General features: G+C 41.4%; 2 pseudogenes; one reads left to right on the forward strand and one right to left on the reverse strand.

The window, feature by feature from the left end:
* Positions 1-1,104: 1,104 nt before the first annotated feature.
* LOC120588893 (uncharacterized) lies at positions 1,105-1,224 on the forward strand (annotated as a pseudogene).
* Positions 1,225-10,379: 9,155 nt separating this feature from the next.
* Positions 10,380-10,498, reverse strand: LOC120588886 (uncharacterized; annotated as a pseudogene).
* Positions 10,499-11,283: the final 785 nt, after the last annotated feature.

Consider the following 11,283-nt stretch of genomic DNA (forward strand, 5'->3'; position numbering starts at 1 on the left):
AGTGCAAGGAGCATCTTTCATTAGCCTTTTATCTCACTGTAGACGGAGAAGAAATGAAGGAAACTTATAATTTCTGTGATAAATTATCTTGTCCTGAAACTATACGCCAGGATTTTCCAGACCTTAAATTCTAATGTGTCGAGTCTCTTCACTGAGCCTATGAAGTTTAGATTAATAAAGTTCTAAAGGAACTTAGAACGGATTGCAGAGAACAGGTTTCGGGCAGATGCGTTAAATTGGGATTCTTGTCGCATATGACCTGTGTTGCTTGTCATCTTCCACTGGATCCGTACCGTTCAGATACCTCATTTGGCTCTTGAGAGACAAATGACTAGGAAAAGTCCCCAGTCTTCCAAGAGTGGGGCCTCGAACTGCCACTTCCAGTAAGCCACCAGATGTTGTAATGCTAATGCTTTGCCACAATCTGAGGTACAAGGCTCCAACCTCTCATTAAAGATCTTTATCAGGAGTCAGTGTTCAAGTACGTTCTAGCTATGTGACCCTGGAGATTTTATTTCTCCTTCCCCGTCTCAGGTCCTTTGACAGCAAACTGATATACGCTGTCGTAGGGTTGTTATGGTGAGCAAATTGTAACATCAGTATGAAAAACCTTTACCAATCAGAAAAAAATGATTTTGTATTCTGACTCTACTCTGTCATTTATAATCTATGAGGCTTTGGAGTACTTATCCAAAATGGGTAAGCTAGTGGGTTTTTTTTGTTTTTGTTTTTTTTTATTTCTAAATGTGATCACTCTATTGAACAGTTACGAAAATCAAATTACACATTATTGATAAATACGTCTAACATGGTGCCTGAAATTTAAGGGGCATAAAATACATCATAGTTCCCGTCATCTTATTTCACTTCTCTGGACAAATGGGTTTTCCCCATATTCATGGTTAGGAAACAACATAAATGTAATTGCTTTATATGAATAGAGTTGAAAAAACACTTATTCATTATTAAATGCTTTCCATGTGCTGGGCACCATTCTAGGCACAGAGAATAGCAAAATGAACAAAACAGATGGGCGTCTGCACTCACAGGAAAGAAAGACAAAGCACGTGGATACACAAACAACAATTAAAATAAGGTATCTGGGTCTATGGCCATGCTACCCTGAACGAGCCCGATCCCTTCTGATCTTGGAAGCTAAGCAGGGTCGGGCCTGGTTAGTACTTGGATGAGAGACCACCTAGGAAAGACCAGGTGCTGTAGGTGTAAAAAATAAATTAAAAAATAAGGGATTGTAAGCTGACAAGATCCTTGCAATCTGTGAGGTCAACCAAGGGTTGCCTCGCTTAAAAAAATTAAAAAATAAACAAAATACAATAAAATAAGATATCTGGTCTTGCCTTTGTCTCTCCAAACTAAATTCTGTATCATAAAATCTAGAAATCAGATTAGCATAGAAAAAGACTCTCTAGATAAGAAAAATAAAATAGAGTAAGGTTTTCTTTGCTAAAGCAGAAAATGCTAGAATCCATGAATGCTACCACAGGAAAGGCACAAAATAAAAGAATTCTTCTCTGCTCTAGTAAGTGTCGACGTGCTGGAAGTGACTCAGAGACCTTTATCCTTCTGCCACCCACGAGCTAATACAAAAGACTGACGTATTACTCTGAGAATCCAGTTCACTCCTGTACTCCACTCAACCCCAACTCAACGCTGGGTCTTTCCCCACCCCCATCCTCCCAATTTATGACAGTAAGAATGAGGTGGAATGCCTAGGGAAGGGACAATCACAGGGAATGACAATCCAGCAGGAGGAAGCTGAAGCTCTGAATCTACATAAACTTCTGTTAAAACATAAAATCTCACACGAGAGACAGCCTTAAGTTTCAGCTGGTCTCATCTAGAGCTTAAATGTCAGAAAACACAGATGACATGTGCTAGACAGAATCATTTGATAATTACCGTTTATGATGGTGATCTTAAGGTGTCGTGAACAGGTTACAGTGATGTGCAGTATATTTTATTAAAAATACTCAAAACTATTTGATATAGTTTTAGAATATTTATATCACAAATATTTTAAATGAGAAAAAAAATCTGTCTTACCAAGTTAGATAATATCCACTAAAAAAAAAAAAGTTTTCTCTGTAGATTCTTAATCATAATTACAGTCTTCATAAAGACTTGAGACACATGTGCCACCAGTGCACATTCAGAACCATATTTTGGAGGAAGAAATGAGGAAATGAGAAATGTCTTCAATACTGTCACTTAGTGTTGTTGCTTGGACTCCTTGCTTATACTAACGATGTTTATTACGTTAGGTAATTGTAAGACTGAACATGAAAATGTTCTATAAAGATGTCTCCTAAACTTCCAAAATAAAAAAAAAAAAAACAATAAAAAATGATGTTTGAAAAAATGTTAGGTTTATAGTAAAATGTTAGGTTTATATAAAAATGTTAGGTTTATATTTCACTGGCAAACAAGATATCTACATTAAAAAAAAAAAAAAAACCCAATGCAGAAATTAAACAAAAGAACTCTGTATATTACTACATAACTTCTTCCATTTTTCTTACTTTGCGAATATCTAAATTTATCTGTAGTTTACAAAAGTTTACACTAAGAATAAAAGAGTGAGAATGTAAACGAAACACAATTACATACCCATTAAGACACATACTGCATCCTGAAAAGAAATACAGTTTTCAAGATCTTCAATTGAGAAAAGAAATTGGAGCCAACACAGGAAAGCCAGCCAATAAGAAGACAGACTGACTTAATGCGGACATGCACCGGGCTGCACACTGAATGCTTTCTAAAACTAGGCCTTAAGAAAAATGATAATAAAGCAATCTGGTCAATTAGAAAACACCAAAGATGTGACAGAAAGAGCCAAGCCCAAAACTGTCTTCAGGTCATGTGGTCCTTGAAGGATTAATCTACATCCAGATGATCACGAACAAATGAAAACAAAGCGTTTTATGAAGTAATTAAGGAAACACGGTAAATCTCATTTTCAGTGACTTTTCAAGAATCAGCATATTCAGGGTGTAGTTAAAAAAAAAAAAAGAATAGAAAGTTAAATCTTTACTCAAAATGCGATGGAATAAAACTCCACCCTGGACGTTTTTTGTTGTATTTATTTTTAATGGAGGTCCTGACATTAACATGCTGTGTGATACCGGAAAAATCACTCGACCTTTCTGGACCTGTTTCCACTTAAAGAAAATGGACTTAAAGTTTCCTTTTAGATTTACTTAATAATATATTATTCCACAGCAAATCTTTGATTATTTGGAATCCTCAGAAAAATTTCCGCTATCACCTCGATAGTTTCCCAAATGGTTGACAACGTGCTGATTTCAGCTGAAGTTCGTCGTGCGGCATTTTTTACTAGATTTGTTTTCAGAAGGCACTTTAGTCGAAACTGTTTCTGCCTTTTTATGCGAATGATGTTTAATGCAGGTTCACCCTTCTTAATAAGATTACGTTTTCTTGGGGAATTCATGCTGTTCGATGGCGATTCTAGGTGGCGGTCTTGTTCCTAAGTCTCCTTCTGCCCTGACTCAGGTTTCAATTCCAAGTTCCAGCGGCTGCAGCGACATTATTCACCCTTCCCTCGTCCATCACCGCTCACTGAGCAAGCTCACGGAGAGGTGGCCTCATGGAAGACTTGGGAAGCGGGGGTGATTTTAAGTAAAATGCACACGTTTTCACGTATGAATTTTGTGGACGGAAAAGAGGCCACACACCAACCCTGACGAGCTCCGAGGAGGCCAGCGTGGAGGGCCCCACAAATTCACAGACCGAAGCTGACCACATAGGATGGTCTGAACATAAAAATCCCTAACGAAAAGCAGGTCACGGCAGGTAGTCAGTCACATCCTGGGCCCGTAGCTTCCTTGACAAAGGTCAACCTTGACCTTAAGGTAGCCCAGCTTTTGCCTTTTTGCACCTAAGGTCGCAAGCCCTTGGAATGTTGGAGTAATCCCTTCTCCAGACCCCTCAGGGCACAACCCTCTGCACCAGAGCAGAGACCAGGAACCCCTCACTGTCACCTTGTCCCCCGCAGCCCTCTCCACGTGCTGTCGATGTTCATTATTAACTCTCCTGGACCCGCCAAAGTAAAAGTATATGTGTCCCTCCATTTTGCCTTTTTATGCAATCCCAGATACTTCCCCGCTTTGCTTCCTCTTGGCCCGGTAATCTACCACCAATGAACTTCGTGGAACCCTCCTCACGCCTCCTCCTTTGATGCCGATATATAAAATAAGCTGCCAAAAGCCGCCATTCTCTGGAGCAGTTTCTTAGTCCTTTGAGATTTTGCTTCCCAGCAATCGTCATCAGTTTGGCTCAAATAAACTCGTTAAAATTCTCTACAGGTTTGGACTTTTCTTCCGTCAACGATTTCCATGCCATCGCTCGGACTCCTCCGAGAGCATCTTTTCCTCCTGGGGAATGCAGGTGGCCGTGGAGAGGGTGAGTAACTGGGCAGCTAAGTCCCGGACACCGTGCCCGTTCATGCCCGGAAAACCTGGCCTCCTTCAGAATGGCCGATGGCCCACGGTTAAGGAGGCACAGTCAGTCTGTGGACTCTGCTTCTTCATACAAAACTAAACTGCTAACGTTTTGAAAAGTCCAAAGATTTTCTCTCCACCGTGGCTCTCTCAGATCAAGAAAACACAGTGTGATGGATCTGAATGCGTTGCCCCTCTCCGCAATGTTTGCATCTTCAAGCAGAAGCCTGGAGAGGTCAGAGTTCATATCCCAAATCACATCTCCCCAAAAAAATAAAAGAAAAAAAGAAAATCAATGGAGGTGATTTTTTTCAGGAATGCTTTTTAGAGGCGGGACCTTAACTCTGCAAAGATCAATGAGGTTGAAATAAAATCCAATCGAAACCATTTCAATATCGACGAGAACAGTGGTCTGGTCAGAGGAGAAGGAGGTAAAAGATTTCAGAACAGGATCAGACGATGAAGAGGTAAGTTGTGTCTTTTTAAATGGTCTAGAAACGTACCCAAAACACTGGCTTTCTTGTGAGTTTAGCTGTGAAGTGAACCCACGGGCATAGACGGTTAACATCTCATGAGGAGGACATGGCCTTAGAGACCTTCTCCATGCACCTTGTTCAAAGAGCCTGAGAAAAAATCTGAAGAGCTCCTATCTGAAGCTCTAAGTCTCACGGTCCCATGAAGATCATTGGTTAATATGTAATCCCAACTTGCTTGGTGATAGGTGATCCCGAATCTGCTCACCACAGCTGTCTGCACACGCTCATAAGTCTCGCCCCGACTTGGTGTTCACCGCGGGTCCTGGGCTTCGCATGCCCCAAGCGTGTGCTGCTCCCTTTCCTTTCTCCCATCGCCTTCCCGTCTCATGCCGCCCGCGGCTCAGGACACAGGCCGTGAGGTTGCATCTCTCTCTCCCTTCTCTCAGCAAATTCTCTGGGTCTCCTGGGTAACATACCCGGAACCCAACCACGTCTCACCACCTCTGCTGTGTCCATCCTAGTCAGCCCTTCGCTGCCACTCGCCTGGAATACCTAGCGGTCCCCTGCCACCCAGCTTTTGCCCCTGTACAACCCCAGCGCACGCATACACAATCTCATCTCAGGCTGCCAGCCAGAGTCATCCAGCTAAAGGTTATGTCACATCAGGCCACATCAAGACCCTCCCACTCTCAAAGCTCTGCCCTGAGCTTCCTTCTCATTCAGAACTGATGGCCCAGAGGGCCCGCAGGGCGTGGCGGCCCCACTCCCCGCTCTGCTCCTCCCTCCTTTGTCTGGCCTGCACCTGCTCCAGCCACGGTGGCCTCTGGCAGTCCCTCCGGCATGCCCCCACACTCCCTCCTCGGTGTCTCTGACTCTGGCCTTCCCTCTCCCTAGGTTGCTCCTGCTCCAGATTCTAAAACACACACTTCTTTACTCCCTCTGGCGCTTCCTCAATTGTTCTGTTTTCCAGGAGCTTCTGCCTGACTGCGCTGCTTAAAAGTGTTACCCTGGTAACTCAGGAACTCCCTATCTGAGGTCCTTTTCTTCTGGTAATCTCCTGAGATACCGCAGGCTTTAATTACTCGGTTCTGGTATTTTCTCTGCCCTTGCGCACCCCCGCACTTAGGTTTCCTGAGGTTGGCGGGTAGGCATCATTTTTTTTTTTCTTTTTTCCCTTCGGTTTTAGACCCAGCATCTTAAATGGTATCTGGCACACAGTAGGCACCGAGTACAAGTGAACTCATGCCTGAGTGAGTAGTTTAACCACAGGAAATGACAGACTTAATTCTGAACATGATGAAGGGAATTATAACTCATGGTGTTAATATTTTCATGTTAAGTTTGGAAATAATCTGAGCTTATTTGACATTTTAATCACTTATAACAGGAGAATTTGGCATATTGAAGTATAATTTGAGTATGAAACAGATTCCAGTTTAAAATGTGGAATTGAAAATTTGATTTTGCTTGTCATTCTAAGTTGAATTGTCTAAGAAAATCTCACTACATCTGTGAAAAGTATTAGAGCATCTTACGATTTGATTTATTAGGTTTATGGAAATTGGTTAAGTGCTTGGGAAGTTTAGCTTATTAGAGAATCGACGTACTGAAAAATGAAAATGAACATTATAAAGTTTAAAAACATGTAATGGATTTTAATTAAATCGTAAAGGCTGACCTAAAAGTTTTGCTAATATTTTCTTGGATTTATAAATAGAAAATAAGATAAATTGTTAATTAAATTCAAAAGCACCAGAAGAATAGAATTTTGATTTTGCAATATTAATGCATTAAATATTCATTTTTAAAGCCAAAGCAACCTTTCAATTTTCTTTCTATGCATAAAATCTACTTTCAAATACATCAAAAATGCACGCTGATGGTGAAAATTGAGACATCAGTGGGATGATATTTCCATTTTTGGAAGATAATGTTGCTGTAAGAAACATAAATTTATTCTTATGTCAAAAACAAACTACGCTTGTGACAGCTACACGTACGTGTGTCCACGAGCCAGCCCCCCTCCCGTAGGCTTTGTTCACTTTTCACTATCAATTTAAGAACCAGATTTGCTCAAATTCATTGAGAAATATTGAGGCATCACAGAAACTACTTTCTTAAGTTCACATCCTTCATTGGAAATATAATCATAACAGATTTATAAATATCTATTTCCTTCCTGTCAAACGTCACCTAGGAGAAAAAAATACAAAGACATTTAGTCCGGTCTCCACTCATCTCTTTGGGGACAGCTATCCAAAGCAAGGATCTTGCAAATGCCATGTGTTCTTATGACCGGCTTACCAGGGTGATGGGAAACATAACAACACTGGCTGGAATCCATGTGCCTGCTGCTCCTCTAAAAGCTTCGTGCGCATCATCTCATCTAAGAATTAAGGGTAGATATCTGGGTGAATTCAGAAAATATTCACGACGCTCGAATGTGTTTTAACGATTTTAAGTGATGGTCGTAGAAGAGTCGCTCGTGGGCCACTTCACTGGGAAAACAAGGAACTGCATCCAGGAGGCATGTTCAGCTGACTTCTTACCCTTTAGAAAATTTCTTATTCTTTTAGGGTGCAGTGTGCTTTCACATATAGTATTTCATGCTATCCTGACAAAATCTCAGTCCACTAGGCATAACATACAAGATTTGGCAAAAATATGTTTAAAATGTAGAGTGATCTGTCCGAGGCTGATGGAGTTGAGATCCACTGCTTGCTTTCACTTTCTTATTTCCCGGCACCTCCCTTCCCCCTCACCCCACCCCGGCCACACACCCCACACCACCCCACACACACCCGCACATTCCGCTCCAGCCACGGCAGCCTCTGGTTCTTCCTCAGAAACCTTCTTTCCTGCCAGGGCGTCTGCGCTGTCCTGTCCGTTCTTCGAATGCTCTGCCTCAGACGTGTCACGGTTCCTTCTCACACATCATTCATATGTTGTCCATCACTGTTGCATCTAGCTTGATTTTCCTCCATAGTACCTATTACCCCTGACTGTATAGTATATTAGATCTATTTCTTTAGTTTCTGTTTGCTTTCCATGAGAACAAAAACTTTATCTCTTCTGCATATTATATCCCCAGAGCTGAAAATAATTCATAACGTTTGTTAAATGAAGGGACTGGATGATGCAGCGGTCAGTGGGAAGACCCTGCGTTGGATGTGGCTCCACTGACCTTGGCTCCAGGTCTCTCCGTGGGGCTCGGGCTGCTGCTGATCCCCCTCTTCCTCTCGATGGAACCCTGTTCCTAGGCCTCGCCATGAAATGAAAGAATTGTCAGGCTTCGGAGGATTCCTTTTGAACATCGGGCTTCTAAGATAAGAGCTCCTACTAACACAGTTCAGCAGCTTTTTACCACCCAAGTTCAGACAGGCTAAGTGATTCGGCCAAGGTCACACAGGGTTATCAGTGTCAGATCCAGGCCGGCCGGTAAGTCTCCACTGATGAACGGCCCGTGGGAACCTCTGCAGCTTTCCTACTGCCCACGGGATGCTAATTCACTTTAAACAACAAAGCTTGGCAGGAATACTTGCTGGCGATGCCGCTGCAGCTCTTTAATCTGTGGCACGATCACTGATCTTGTCACCTTAATGTCACTAGCACTCCGTAATAAGCAGACCGCGGACCCAGCAGGGGGCCAAGCACGAGCAGATGGAAATTCCAGGGGAACAACGAGGAACACGGAGACGCTACTGACAATCGAAGAAAGGAGGGGAGCAGAGGGGACCGCCACGCACGATCTTTATATATATGTATATATATATTTTTTGATTTGCTCCATTGACAGCTTATCAAATTTCCTCACCACTGCATCTGTTGGAATAGGATTCAAAGGCAACCGGTTAGATATATTGGTGACTCCTACACCTAGGCTTTCATGAACTTTTCACCAGAATAGTCTCTCGCTGTTCACGCGTGAGTTTGGAAATATATTCTCAGTAATGCTCACCCGGCTGTTATTAAAGCAGGAGAAAATTTTAATTCTTAATTCAAGAAATAAGTGGGAAAGTGACATAGTTTTGTTTATCACTATGGAAAAACAATGAGATCTTCATCAGAACGGCTCTATCGCTCTATGAAGAATACAATTCCAGACTCCTAGGGCAGGGCTGTCCCATCTGGCGGACACATGTGGCCACTGAGCACGTGAGATGTGGCCAGTCTGAGCCGAGATGCATTGCAAGCGTAAAACACACACTGGAGTTCAAAAGACTTACTAGGATGAAATCCTTAAATGTTTGAAATATTTAATTTTGAGGGCAAGCCGAAGGTGGTTGGAGGTAGTTATCGTCACGACTTCTCTGAGCTCCCATGACAACCTGAAATTGCACTGTCTCTCTACCTGCTCTTCCTTTTTCTCCTCCTCATCATAATTCTCACCATCATAGACTCCTACCACGTGAAAGGCGGTGGCGACGTCTTTTATCTTTATGTCCCCAGCAACTGGCAGATATTCTGGAACATGTTTACTGCTTAATAAATTTTCTTGATTATATCCTGGGTGCCAAAAAGCAAAACAAATAAATAAAAAACATGGGATTTTCTATAGATTTACTGGGTACACAAAATAATACTCAGGGGTTTTTTTCTACAAAATTTCTATTCATATATCATAAAATCCTAGTGTTTAAAAAGGCTTTACAATCATTTCATTTTGCAAATCAGGACATGAAATTTTGAAGTAGCAGGAGAAAGTGGAATCTTTATAGATTATTCCTATTGCTAGTCTGATTAATAATATATTTTTACTGTAGGGGGAAAATGTCCACAATAAAGCAAAGGTTCGTTTAATTTTGTTAAAAGCAAGATGACAGTGTGAATTCAAAGTGGCATATCTGATTTTGAATTTTGACTTTCATTTTTACTGTCTGTAATGATGGACTTACATCTCTGAAATCGTTTTACTGATCTGTGACATGGGAATGATGACATTCAAATCATAAATACCAAATGGAGCTACACTACACATCAAAAAAGACATGGGAACACCTGGCTCGAATCAGGTTTTCAACATGTAATGGATCCCGCCCCCTCATCCCTTCGTCTGCCCTCAGTTCGTCCTGTGTCTCTCATGCTTCCACTCATCCTCCTTGCCAGCCTTGCTCCCACTAACAGAAAGTCATCGCATATGATGTGTCGACATTATAAAAGGGAAAAAAATACCCTCTAATAATCATGTCATATTCTCGTAAGTGACCTATTAAACAGATGCCGGGGTTCAAGCTCAGAAAAATGTTCCGTTTCATAAATGCAAAGAAAGGAAATTCAATATCGAGGTCAATGAATTCTCCCTTAAAAAGATGAAAAGATGAATTTTAATTTTTTTTTTTTTTAGGGGAGGCAACCTTTGGTTGACCTCACAGATTGCAAGGACCTTGTCGGCTTACAATCCCTTTTATTTTTTTATTTGTTACGCCTGCAGCACCTGGTCTTCCTAGGTGGTCTCCCATCCAAGTACTAACCAGGCCCAACTCTGCTTAGCTTCTGAGATGAGACGGGATCGGGCGTGTTCAGGGTGGCATGGCCGTAGACAGAAACGATGAATTAAAAAAAGAAACTAATTTAACCTCAGAAAAATTTATTTTTAAGAAATTCAAATTCTTCCACACAATAATTAAAGATACACTGATTTCTAATTGTAAGAAAAGTGAAAATGTGTATAATAATAAAAAAAAAAATGACTCTTACTGTTTAAGGGCATCTCCCACCTCGTAGAGAACTAGAGAAGGACATGTGTGCATGCGTGTGCACGTTCGTGGGTGTGCACGCACATACACACACGCATGTGTTTAGTACGCTCATTCTCACTCCTTTTTCTTTTTTTCGGCAGTGGCCAGCTATACCACGTGCTTTCCAAGTGACTTTAAATGACTCTGTAATTTAATTAACCCATTCTCTTAATTGCTCTACCAAAGACTCACCATTCGGCGATTTCATCTGCATGTGTTCTTATTTTTCAAGGACTCGTTGCTTAATCCGATTTCTGACACAGCTATTTTTGTAAGGTTCTCACCACTCCTTAATTAACCATATTTCTTTTCTCTTTGCTTATTTTCCTGACATCTCTTGCTCTTAAAGACCCCATTGGATGAGAATAAGGAAGCGTTAGGTTGCTGCCAAATATGGCTCTGCAAACCGAGGTCTCCCCAGAGGCTCTCAGCCCTTTCTCTTTGGACTTTCAAGGCCACCTTCCAAGACTTCTTCTTTAGGAAGCCTTTGCCTTCCTTTTTTAAATACTAGAAAACAATTCTTGAATCTATTTTTGAATCAGTAAATTATGCAAAAATTTAAACATATGCGAAGGAGAATGAATCCCA

This window comes from Pteropus medius, unplaced genomic scaffold (assembly GCF_902729225.1).
Source record: "Pteropus medius unplaced genomic scaffold, Ma_sr-lr_union100, whole genome shotgun sequence".
In the NCBI taxonomy this organism is placed as follows: domain Eukaryota; kingdom Metazoa; phylum Chordata; class Mammalia; order Chiroptera; family Pteropodidae; genus Pteropus; species Pteropus medius.